The 14095-nt window shown below is 32.3% G+C and overlaps 1 pseudogene; it reads left to right on the forward strand.

The window, feature by feature from the left end:
- LOC142231174 (uncharacterized) overlaps positions 1-14095 on the forward strand; it is a 44483-nt pseudogene that overhangs the window by 15426 nt on the left and 14962 nt on the right.

Consider the following 14095-nt stretch of genomic DNA (forward strand, 5'->3'; position numbering starts at 1 on the left):
TTCCTGCAATGTCCTTTTTGTACATTTAATCCATCTTCTTATAGATCCTTATAACTATTTCAGATAAAAAACAAAAAATAATGCCCTTTAAGAAGAAAATATTACAGGGTGCTAAGTAGTTGCAAATGTTTTGAACAGGTCAAATCATACGATTCTTTACCTTTCGGTAAATATAAATTTTTAATAACAGCCCATTAATTTTCCCAATTGAAATTTGGAAATACCACTCAATAACGATTATTTTTTAAGTGTAAGCGTAACAATAAAGTTATTATTATTATGGGAGATATACCAAGATTAAGTTCATGGTACGACTAGTTGCAAATGTTTTGAACAGCACTGTATAATTTTTACGGGGGTATTTGTGGTAAACCTTTTACTTCAAAATTAGAACTGCTTACCTTCGTTTTTAAATACAATTTTCTTTATTTATATAGTTGCATTTTTTCTTCAATAAAAAACATGTTTTATAAATATATTAAATATATTTATTAAGAATCAACAGCAGCGACTGGCCTTGAAATATTAGTTTATTATACCACTATTTCCATTTTCCATTTAATGTTATCAACTATAAAACGTTGTTTCTTCTTCTTCCAGTTTTAATAAGTTGCTGCCTAACGATTTTGTCCTCTTTTTACAAGTTCAATACCTACAAATATAAAAAATCATAAACCAATTTTTTCACAGAAGGTTAGCATCACTCAATATTACCTGATAATTGAAGATTCCAAAATGAAGACGAATGAGGGGGTTGTTTTTCTGCTGGTATATTCTTTCTTTATACACCATCACGAACATTCATAGACTTATTGTTTGTTATTTATGTTCAATAATTTTCAAAAAACGAAAGATTTTCTCACTAATTTAAAATAACAAATATTTTATATATTTTATTTGTTATTTATTATATTATTTTTTAACAATCACTCCGTACACCATATAAACACGATTCCAACTGCAAAAAACAACCCACTCGCAAACACACCGGACATATCGATTACATCGATGACAGGTATTAATTAGATATAAAAAATATAGGAAAATTTCGTATATTCTAACAAGTGTGTTTCCTTGAGTTTTGAAAGAACTGAATACTTCTTAGTACAAGTGAACTAAAATACTTTTCTATGCTAAGTCTTATTCCTATATATGATAAGCTTTCTATAATAAAGGAAGTCAGAATTATAATTTTAAAAGAAATTTTACTAAATTTGAGGAAACTCGGTTTTAGTTCGAGTTTTGTTTATTTTTACGAATGCTTTGTTATCAGTGAATAAATTTTTCTTCTTCGGTAGTAAATTCTTATACCCAGCGAAGAAAACAATATTAATAAAATTCCATGCCCTATTCTAGTTAATGAACTATTCCTAACTGCTTTCAGTTTAGAACTTTTTTTACTGAAACAAGTAAATTTTATTATTTCACACAAAAATTTAACTTAATGGAAATAAAATGACTAAACTAAATTGATGAACATTTTTTCCTTTAGATTCGAAAACACTTTTTCTGGGTGTTGGTTCTCAGCACCTTTTTCTGTAATACAACAATGTAGAAGAAATTATTCGATTATACAATTTTTTTAATTTTACATTTCGCCTGGACGGAGAATCGAACTGCGGACCACACAGTTTGCAAGCCAACACACTATCCACTGGGCCATGTAGCTGCTATTGTCATCAGCAGAAAATTATCGCTATAGCCATCAACGCACAAGCAACACAAACAGTCAAGCATAGTTTTCGGCGCACACGAGCCGAAGTAGAAAAACTTTATTTGACAGAAACATTCATTTAGTTGGCCACCGTAGATTAATGATTAGCATGCCCGCCTCGCATACAACGGGTCGTGCGTTCGATCCTGCTTCGACCGAACACCAAATATATATTTTTTCATTTATTTCAAAAATGTTCGGAAGATTCCGAAAAGATCTTCGACATTACATAATGCTATATTACATTTTTACTATGAAACTTTAAAATGTGTCTTATTAAAGACTTAAGGCAGAAAAGAACATTGTATGATATAAACAAAATGGACTGTGCGTTTGGATCAAAAATTATTTTTTTCTATTGCAAAAAAAAAAAAAATTGTAACAAAAAAATTTTTTAGGTGATAAAAGTTTGAAATTTTCAAAGAAACTCAAAAAACTGTAACAAAAGAAAAACGTTTTCCAGAAGTGAGCAATCTAACTTTCAAACTAAAATTTATATAATTGAAGAATATACACGCAAAACAATAATTCTTTCCTCCCAAACGAAATTTTAGACAAACAAAGTACGTTTCTCATTTGCTTTTCGCTGTAAGGAAGTGTATTTGGAAGAAAAGTATATACTTTTTGGGATAAACGTTTATTCTTTTCCAGGATGTAAAAACAATTTCATAAAGACAAACTCAAAAAAAAAAACATTGTTTTCTTGCTAATTGTATTTTCCCTCACATCTTTCTCACATCCACGAGGTTTTTTAGTTCTTAACTCCTTTTCCTGTAATACCAACAATGTAGAAGAAATTATACGATTTTATAAATTTTTAAAATTTTTTTACCTTTCGCCTGGATGTAGAATCGAACCGCGAACCATGCACTTTGTAAGCCAACACACTAACCACTGAGCTATGTACCTGTTATGGTCGTCAATAGATAAATATCCATATAAGTTATATTTATATAGCATAGCTTGCGGCGCCCACGAACCGAATAATCAAAGTTTATTTAACAGAAACAAACATTTAGTTTGGCACCGTGGAGCAGTGGTTGCTACGTGCGACTTGCATGCCAAGGGTCGTGGGTTCGATCCCTGCTTCGGCCAAAGTTCGGAAGATTCCGAAAAAATGTTCAACATTACATTGTAGTATATTAAATTTTGGACTGTAAAATGTGTCTTATTAAACCTAAAGTCGGAAAAAACAGTGTTTGATATAAACGAAATGGACTGTGTTGTTGTTTCAAAAATAACTTTTTTAATTGAAAAAATAAAAATTTTGTAACAAACGATTTTTTTTGGTGATAAAAGTTTAAAATTTTCGAAGCAATTCAAAAAACTCTAACAAAAGAAAAACGTTTTCGGTACACGTTTTCCAAACGTTTTTTTTCTTTGCGTGTATATAAATATAGAATATTTCTTAATTTGCATCCATTTTCAATGGGATTTTACTCCATTGGACTTGATAGTTTACACAGAGATTTGATCCAATTTCAGATTTAGATAATGCCTCCATATATTTGTTCTTCCGGTTTAGGCAGATATGTCCAAAACACCCATATTTCGCACAAAATTCTGTGATGATTTCCCCATATTGTAGGCACATTCACTTTAATGGCAGACTTTCTACAGAACACTTAAGATTTAGATAAGGCTCCGCCTTGTGTAAATGTAGGTAGTTTTGGCAAAAAAAAAATCCCAAAATGAACCACCTAACCTATATCCTTGTAAAATCGCCACTGATAAGTACCCAAAATTTTATAAATGCTTAGGATTTACCTATACCTCTAATATAAATGCATCGCCCGATAAGCCATAATTCTAATTTAGGGAATTGTATAGAAATGAGTTTATATTTCTCATATTCTTTACTTACATTGTGTTTCGTCACAGGACCATACTGACTTGAAGTTTAGAAATTATTTAGAAGCGTGATAATGTTCCACATCAATTAAGGATTACAATATACAATGTACATGGGAATATAAACCTTTATGTAACTCCCAACAGATTTGAAGGATATAACATAGTATTTGGTTTGCAATGTCTGCTCTGCCCGATTTGAGACTTTCCTATTTGTTTTCTTCAATTTGTTTTTATATAACGTAAAATAAAATACTTTTCTTTCTAATTTGGCTTTAATATAAGAGAGAACAAAATATTTTTCCACAATAACAAAATTTATTAATCGAAATTTTTTAATCATAACGCCAATTAAAATATTAAATGAAAGTTAATTGAATTTTTTTGTAAATTATGTTTGTTAAGAAAGCATTTGAATCAGTTGAATTTAAATTGTAATACGTTTTTACAATTTAAATTTTAATTTTAATTGGAAAAATGTTGGTGATCATTTTTTCTGTCAGTAGACAACTGATTCACAACATAGAATTGACGAAACTTCTATACATGAAATCTGTATTCGAATTTGATTGAATTTTTCCAGAGCCTAATTTTCCTAATTTTCATATGTCAGTCTTTTTGAACAAACCCATTTTGCTATCAATAATACCGCCACCGATATTGTAATGAACTTAAAAACAATGAAGCAAAAAAAAAAACTGTTCGTAGAATCAAAAGAAGCCTGCTGAATAATTTCTTTGCCACAGATACTGGTGATACTGAGAAGAAAATTGGAAAGAAAAAGAAACTCCCAGCACAGATGGAAAAAGCTTCGAGGAAAAGGAAAGACTATGCACGCACTAAGTGTGATATATTTTCCAGGATTATATAAAAGAATGTTTTATTATCACAACTTCTTGTTGTTGGCGCTGTTGTTGTCTTTGCCTTTCACACTGTTGTTGTTGTTTTTTTTTTTTTTTGCTTGCTAATGCCTCAACTCAAGTTGTTGCTGGATTTTTCCTAGAAGTTGTTGTTGCCATTATCTTTGCCCTGTGATAAAGCAATAGAATCGACAAATAGCCACCAGCAGCTCACAGGAACGCAGAGGAATCTCATTTAAAAGTGCGAAAGAAAGGATATTAAAGGTACAAACAATATAAGGATAGTAAATAAATAAAAAAACAACAACAACAATGAGGGGAAAATCTTGTTATTCTAAAAGAAGTCTTTGCCTCTGCTTTGAATGTTCCACTATTAGGACACTGGGAAAAATTGGAACCATATTATTTCTCAGCTCATGCACCCTCAAGCATATATATTTTTAAAAATGTTGTTTCACCTCAGGCATATATATATATTTTTACCTAAATCGTAGTAAAACTATAGCTTCTGTGGTCATATGAGTGTAAATCGGGAGAAAGATATATCTGTGAGCGATATGTAAATGGGCACCGATTTCAACTAAAGGTTGGCATGTCTACACGGATGAAAAAGACTGTTTTTCATATGTTTGGCTATAAACATTATATGTTTGGAACACAAATTTTTAAACACAATATTTTTGAGTGCAAGCATATAATGTTCATAAACTGGCATAACATGTTTGGCACATATATGTTAATATGTTAGAACATATTATGTTTGGGACATAAAATGTTTGTAAATATAATATGCTTGGATGCAAACATATATTAATTTAGAAATAGCCTATAAACATATATGTGTTTAGTAGCTTGGAGCGCTATTTAACAGGGAGCGATATTGAATTAAGTTGGTGGTTGTTGCTTGTTATTAAAAAATTAACATTTTATTTTTCCTTGGGCAATTGATCAGCTACTTCTTTGATCCTTACAAACTGTGTGGCCCGCTGTTCGAATCCCCGTCCGGCAAAAGGTAAAATTAAAATAAAAAAATCATACAATTGAATAATTTCTTCTACAATGTTTGTATTACAGAAAAAGGTGCTAAGAACTAAAAAATCTCGTGGAAGTGAGAAAGATGTGGGGGAATATACAATTGGGCAGAAACAAAATTTTGAGCATTCAGGTCGAAAACCTATGTTGTTAGCACCTATATTACCTGTTTATTTTCATAATTCATTATGATTGTAAATATATAAATAAATAAATAAAATTTTGAGCACAATATTGTTTGGGAGAATTTTTTTTAAGCATATAATATTTTTGGGTGCAAAATGCTTCCAAACATATTATATGTTCACATAATAACATATTGTTTTTTGGAAGACAACATTATTACATACAAAATATTTGGAACTTAGACTACCCAAACATATATTGTTTAGACCAATATGCTTTCAAACATATTATATATTGGAAGAGATCAAACATATAAATGTTTGGGCAATACCCAAAAATATATATGCTTGAAGCAAAATATGTTTGGGAGTATATGTTACAGAAGCGATTTTTTGTGAGCGTGTAGAAAGAAAAAAGGAATAAAACCAAATTTGACACACTTTAAGACCTTTCAATTGTACACAATTAAAACAAATCCGGGTAAAACTCTGACTTCTGGGGTCATATAAGTGCATATTGTGCGAAAGATCTATATATGAGAGCTATATCTAAATCAGAACCGATTTCTTCCCAAAATCAACATGGTTCTATTTTGACCCAAAACAGTTACTTGAAGTCGCTTGGACTAAAAATGCAACCTAAACTTTGCACAGATCGGCTCAAGGGCCGGTCCTGAGCATTATTACCAAAGACACCAGTATCCATCTCGTCTCATTCCGGGTATTGCAAACATATACACTAAACTACCATATAACACCCTGTTCCACATATATAAAAATAATCAAATTTGTCACAGTTATATTATATATTATCTGTATAGACATTCATACTCCACAGGCTTTTGGCGATCAAAAGTAAAAATGTTCAAATAGCCTATAAAGATAAACTGGTTTGGACTTGCGGTCAAATTTTAATTTATGAATTTAGAAAAGGTTGAAAAATGTCGCGGGGGTACTACGGTACTTTCTATACTCAAATAGTTTAAAACAAATATATACAGCAGTAAGTTCGGCCGGGTCGAATGTTAAATACCCACCACCATGAATCAAACATAATAGTTTACTTTGAAAACTCTTCGCCGTAGCGGGTTTCTTTATAATATATAGAATTTTAGGGGTTTTGATGACAAATTTTCTCCTATGCAAATCAGTTCAACCAGATTCTACCTATGAAGAATTCTGAAGATTCTGTATTTATGCGAACCAATTTTGTTTGAGTTTTAGAGAAATCATAAACATATCGTGTATATGATGAAATTACGCCTTGATTTGAAATCTTAAATCTGTAGATTTTTTTCCGCCATTATTTAAATGAATACGATGAGTAAAATCTGGAAATTTTACTTTCGGTTTCAAGCAATTTTCATGATCAGTGCGCCTGTTATACCTTCGGAGCCACCGTGGTGCAATGGTTAGCATGCCCGCTTTGCATACACAAGGTCGTGGGTACGATTCCTGCTACGATCGAACACCAAAAAGTTATGAAAATGGACCAAAATGGGCCAAATTTCGTTTGGTCCGACCATCGGATCAAATTTAAAAATTAGAAATCTTTTGGACCAATTTTGGTCCGATCGGACCAAAACGGCAACGCTGCTTGAGCTTAACATGGAATCGGACAGAACTCAGTGATAAGAGAGAAGTTCACCAATGTGGTATCACAATGGACTGAATAGTCTAAGTGAGCCTGATACATCGGGCTGCCACCTAACCTACCCTGAAAGATGTGTTTTCTTTTCTGACGAACGAAATTTTAGACAAGCATAGTTTTCTTTGGACACAAATTTTAGAGACAATCGTTGCATCGCTTATCAAAAATTCGGATTAGTTTGCTCTAAACGAAAATACTCGTACTTTATACGAAAGGGAAATTTCGTTTGTCTAAAATTTCATTCCGGAGGAAAATATTTTTTTTGGGTGTACCTCAAGAAGTTAAATCGGTCTAAAACTATGAATTCTAGAACTATGAAGTAAAGTCGGGAGATCGGTCTTTATAGGGGCTATACCAAAACATGGACCGATACGGACCATTTTCGACACACCTCTTTATGGTTCTAAAATACCTCTAGATTTCTAATTTCCGGCAAATTGGATAAAAACTACGGATTCTAGAAGCCCCAGGAATAAAGTCGGGAGATAGGTCTATATGGATGAACCGATACAGGCCATTTTCGACACACCTCTTTATGCTCCCAAATACCTTTATATTTCCAATTTCAGGCAAATCGAGTAATAAATATAATTTATAGAAGCCCAAGAATAAAAATCGGAAGATCGGTCTATATGGCGGCTATACCAAAACATGGACCGACACGGACCATTTTCGACACACCTCTTTAAGGTCCAAAAATACTTCCAGATTTTCAATTTCAGGCAAATCGGATAGAAAATACAGTTTATAGAAGCCCAAGAATAAAAATCGGTCTATATGGCGGCTATACTAAAACATGAACCGATACGGACCATTTTCGACAGACCTCTTTAAGGTCCTAAAGTACCACTAGATTTTCAATTTCAGGCAAATCGGATAGAAAGTACAGTTTCTAGACGCCCAAGAAGCAAAATCGGGAGATCGGTCTATATGGAGACTATACCAAAAAATGGACCGATACGAACCATTTTCGACACACCTCTTTATGTTTCCAAAATACCTTCAGATTTTCAATTTCAGGCAAATCGGATAGTAAATACAGTTTCTAGAAGCCCAAGAAGCAAAATCGGAAGATCGGTCTATATGGGGGCTATACCAAAACATGGACCGATGGGCTCCATTTTCGGCACACTTTTTTTGGTTCTCAAGTACCTCTAGATTTTCAATTTCAGGCAAATTGGATAAAAACCGCGGTTTTTATAAACCCAAGACTCCAAATCGGGAAGTCGGTTTATATGGGGACTATATCAAAACTTGGACCGATATAGCCCATCTTCGAACTTGGCCTGCCTGCAAACAAAAAACGAATCTGTGCCAAATTTCTGGAAGATAGCGCCATTATTGAAGGCTGTAGCTTGATTAAAACAGACAGACAGACAGACATGCTTATATAGTCTTAGAATTTCTCCCTGATCAAGAATATATATATTTTATATAGTCGGAAATCGATATTTCGATCATCACCATTCTAAGGTGGTGGGTATAAAAAAATTACAAAAGTGTCAACTTTGTGAACCATAGCTTACAGTAAAAATTGTTGTTTTCGGTAATTGGCCTATATCGGATTTATATGGAAAGATCTTAAATCTTAAATAAGTCTATATTTTAAGCTTCAAAATGAAAATTGCTGTGTCAACTCGGGAGATAAGAGCCTGTTGTGTCATTTATACGTCCAAGATAAAATTGGTTTATATGGGACGAAACGTGGATCGATATTGTCCATCTTCGAAAAAACGAATCTGTGCCAAATTTAAGAACAGTTGCTTCATTACTGAAGGCTGCAGCGTGATTAGAACAGTCAGTCTGAAGAATAGATGGATGTCGCACAGTGGTTCCAAATCGCTTTGTTTTGGAAATAATTGTGAAACTTTTGAATATCAACATTTTTTGTGTGAAAGCTTAGGTCGTTTCCTCTAAGTTTCCGGTTTTGTGTCCTACACAGAAAAAAAAACAAACTGTTTTATAGCAAGAATTAACTACCTCGTGCGAAAATTGCGAAAATTTTCACAATGCGTGGTGTACTTTTTAACTACAACTTACAAAATTACATTCTCTCATAGAATTTGGTTGAAATCGGTTCAGATTTAAATATAGCTCCTATATATATCTTTCGACCGATATGCAACGATATGGGCCCAGAAGCCAGAGTTTTACTTGGATTTACTTAGTTAGAGGTTTTGTGCAAATTTTAGGCGCATTTTACTAGGCAACGATCTAAATATAATATATCGTTGGAAAGCTATTTCAGAGGACTTTTTTCTTATGTAATCGAAAATTGAAAACTTGTGGGGCAATTTAGTTTGAAAAAATATAATATTTTAGTAATTAAAAATATGAAATATAATTTTTGCAAAAAAAAAAAAATACAGTATCATTTTGATTTATATTGCTTTTTGCAGGAAAAATTGTTTAAGGAAATATTGCTGAATTCATAATTCCCAAAATTCTTATCAAAAATCTCCAAAATGGGGACATATATATTGCGATAAATTGGAATATTGGTACCAGCACCAGGTCCTCCAGTGACAATATGAACCAATTTCCTGTAGGAGTATTACATGGACATATGGACATCTGGGTGACCCCAAGCTGCCTACACTGAAAAAAATATTGTCGTGAGGTCAAAGATTTCATGTCTTTAAAATACGAATACAAATTTTGCTTAGCATAGAAGACGCATTTCTCTAAAATAAAGTTATTTTCCTTGTCCAAAAGTCGATAAACTTTTCAATGAAGTCGTATTGTCCTTATAATTAAGTGATTTGACTTAAAAATGGGTATCTTAACCTGAAAGAAAAAATTTATAGGCTAAGGTCAACTTGACTTTAATAATTCAGAAAAATTCTTTAAATTTAAAGAAATTGTCTTTAAATTTGTTGTCTTTTTGCATCTTGACTTCAAAGCAAAAAATCGTTCAAATATAGGACATGTTTTTCAAAACTTTATTTTAAAGAAGTTTTTTACTTGAAACATAGCATAATTTCTACTGGAAGTCGAGTCCTAATTTGGAAAATAAAGTTGCCGTTAACTCGTTTTTAAAGGACTTTGATAGCATATGAAGAAAAAAAGCTGAGAAAGCGAAAAATTAAAATTTTCTTCCTAGAAGAAATGTCTTAAAAGTATTTTGATCTATTGTATTCAGAAAAAAGTTTTTTCGTGATGAAATTCAAGCGTGGCAGTGTGATTGTTTTTATTTTGACTGGAAACCCATACTGTCAGTGTTGTATTGTATCATTTCTGTATCACGTTATCAATATAAAATGGTCCATATTAAACTGTATTTGTTCCGATTAAATAATTATCATTACAAAAGTATGCCTAATATCAGATCATAGTCTGGTTGCAACCAGCATATCTGTTGATCGATCCCACATAATTCAAAATTCCACATTTGAATCTTATTTACTGCACAAATATAGTATTCCTGTTTTAACGACAATATATCATTATACTTACGACAATATTTTTTTAGTATACATCTGTTCAACGTATTGCAAAACCTTTTATTGTTGGTGTAATTAATGGAAATAAAAGTTCTTGTAGCGTTTTATAGGATCTGTCTTCTTGAATTGAGAATAGATGGTCTATAGGTTGATGGTTTTTGGTATAGTCCCCATATACACCGATCGCCCGATTTTACTTCTTGAGCATCTACACTGAAAAAATATTGTAGTTTGCTTATATATAAAATATAGCTAATTTTTACCTGTAGTAGAGTCGAATTTGGAAATTTAAGTTGTTAAATTGTAACAGATTTTTGATGGACTGTGATAGCACATGAAGAAAAAAGCTGAAAAGGCGAATGAATTAAATTTTGGTTTAACCCTTCTGTGCGTGATGTGGTCCCGCTGGACTTTTTTGATTTTTATTCCTACATAACTTTATCTTTTGCATGATTTGCAGCGTGATGGTTTATGACTTCTTGTATTAAAGTGTTTTAAGTTGACAACTGTAAATTTTTATGTGATTGAATCATTAAATCGGTTTTTATAGGTATTTTAAAAAGTTTAGTGCGATTCTGCGTGATGAGGTCCATTGGGACCTACCACTAATTGCATTAGTGGTTTTAGCGCAGTATAAAAAGTTGCATAAAGATAATGCGATTTTTGTATTTGGAACAATTAATAACAACAACATCCTTTCAGAAAATACCGTTATTTAGAAGAACTTGTCATTTTTGAAGTTTCCATTGGTTTAATTGCTTCATAGTACATAGTATTATGTGTTCCGAGGATAGTGGGTATATATAGCGAAACTATAAGTGGAAGAAAAGTTATTTGAACTTCATAGAAATCATGGTCGATCTAAGTTTTTATATTTCTACACCCTCAAAAAAAATCGCTTCTCTAACATATGTTCCAAACATATTTTGCAGGAAGCACATATATTATTGGATACTGCCGAAACATTAATATGTTTGTTTTATGTGAACATATTATATGTTTGGAAGCATTTTGAGCCCAAAAATATTATATGCTTGGAAGAATTTTTCCAAAAGATGATTGTGCTCATTTCCTAACATACTCGCAATTTTCACTTCCACGAAATTTTTTAGTTCTTGGCACCTTTTTCTGTAATACAAATAATGTTGAAGAAATTATTCACTTTTATAAATTTTTTAAATTTTACCTTTCGCTGCATGGAGAATCGAACCGAGGACCATACAGTTTGTAAGCCAACACACTATCCACTGGGCTACGTAGCTGTTATAGTCACCAGTAGATAATTATCGTTATAAGATACATTTATATAGCATAGTTTGCAGCGCCCACGAGCCCATGCAAACATAACGTTATTTAACAGAAACATACATTTGTTTGCCACGTGGAGCAGTGTTTAGCATGGGGTCGTGGGTTCAATCCCTGCTCCGACCGAACACTTTTTTTTGTTTTTTTAATTTAACTTTAAAACTTTAAAATTTTTAAGGCATTCAAAAACTCTAACAAAAGAAGAACGTGGAGTCGAGTATAAACATACATACATAGTTTTATAATATAAACATAAATTTATTTAGGCGTGAACAGTTTTTTACAAGCATTTAACACCATCGCTCTAAAATGCCTTTTATTTGTCTTTAATAATTCATTTTAAAGAAAATAAACTTTTTAAATTGTTTTAGCTGCAAAACTCGAACTTAATGCCCGCTTTTATATTTGAAGGTGTCCGTCAACTCCTCGTGGACTACTTATTAATAAAAATGAACTAAACTTTGTTTTTATTCATTTTACTGTGTAATTTTTCACCATTTCCTCCTTATTTCATTTTACTGTCCCAACTCTAAAAAGAGTATAGTGACCTTTCGTTATTTTTATGAAGACCCCTGATTTCTTTTAACGATCCAAGAAAAAAATTGTGCCCATAATGCCAAAATGATAAACAAAACACATGTCCACAACTACATAAAATGCTGCTCTCAATGCGAAATTCTCTTGGTTCTGAATGTCTATTCTCTTGGTTCCGATTGTCTATTCTCTTTATTCAAATTAAATAATATTTAGACTTAAGCATATCAAATTTTTGGCCTTATCATAAAACAGTTCTCCGAAACAAGATACAAGCGGTTTCACAGAAATTGTTCTCTTTGATTCTTTTGCTGTGTTATGTTGATATCTTTCGTCAACTTTCCCGGTTTCCATCTATATTTCTTTCTCTATACTCTCTCTGTCGCTTTGAATAAAATATCACAACATATGTATGTTTAGTCGAAATTTGTAAATTTATATATGTTTGCATTCACACATATGATTTCTATGAAACATTCATGCCCCAAACATAATATATTCTAACATATTAATATAGATGTCCCAAACATTTAGTGTTAGTTTAAGAACATTACATGTTTGCACTTAAATATATTGTGTTTTAAAATTGCGCCCGAAACACATTTTGTTTATATCGGAACATATGAAAAACATATTATTCTAACAGTGTATACATATCCAAACCCATAGGCTCCTGGAATTTGGCAAAATGTTCCTCAATTTTGACCAAGTTTGAAGCAACTATTGCACATAATACTGCGAACAAAACGAACGTCACTACAAAAAATCGGTTTGTTTTTCCTTCAAACATCCAGTTTGTTCAGAACATTCAACTTCTAAAACAATATATTGTTGCTTGGTACGTGTAAGGATACTTATAGGTACCAAGCCTGTGACAAACATCAGGGCCTCTAGAATACTAATCAAAAATTTAACAAATATCTATATATGCAATTTGTGAGTCGTAGAAGACTCCGCCCATAGTAAATAATCGAAAAATATCGTAGGGATAACCTCTCTACCATTCGTTTTTTATTATAGGTCCCACGGGACCTTATCACGCTGGTATCGCATCCGGTGTTATCACATACACAAGGGTTAATGGTGTCCTTACTTCAATTCTCCGCTTCATTGGCTCGAAGTCAATGCCAAAATCATTAGTGTAAAGGCAAAATCTTTGGAACCGGGCATGCTTTGTTTTCAGTGTAGAAACCGGTATATTCCGACGAAAAATCTGACGATTATTATGTGGGACATATTCCAAAATTCCTCTAAGTGTTTTGCACACGTTTTAAAGCTCTCCCATCAACCCCAAATATCATACCAATACATAAAGAAGATTGTACAAATCCATCGACCTTATGCCCTTTCCCCGTGACTCCAACAGTTCTTACCAAGCGTTCTATGTGCAGTAAACAGCATCTGTCTTATGTTTTAGAAGGAAACAAACGGAATGAATTATTCGTTTCGTATTTCACATTTTACTGCCTCATCTTGAATTATTATAGCGGTTGAATGATAAATGTTGAATTTAAAAGTTGGTTTTTTATTATTACTTGCCTGACTGTTTGTTCCTTTAGCCCTTTATTGCTATCGTCTTG

This window comes from Haematobia irritans, chromosome 1, assembly GCF_050003625.1.
Source record: "Haematobia irritans isolate KBUSLIRL chromosome 1, ASM5000362v1, whole genome shotgun sequence".
Lineage (NCBI taxonomy): Eukaryota > Metazoa > Arthropoda > Insecta > Diptera > Muscidae > Haematobia > Haematobia irritans.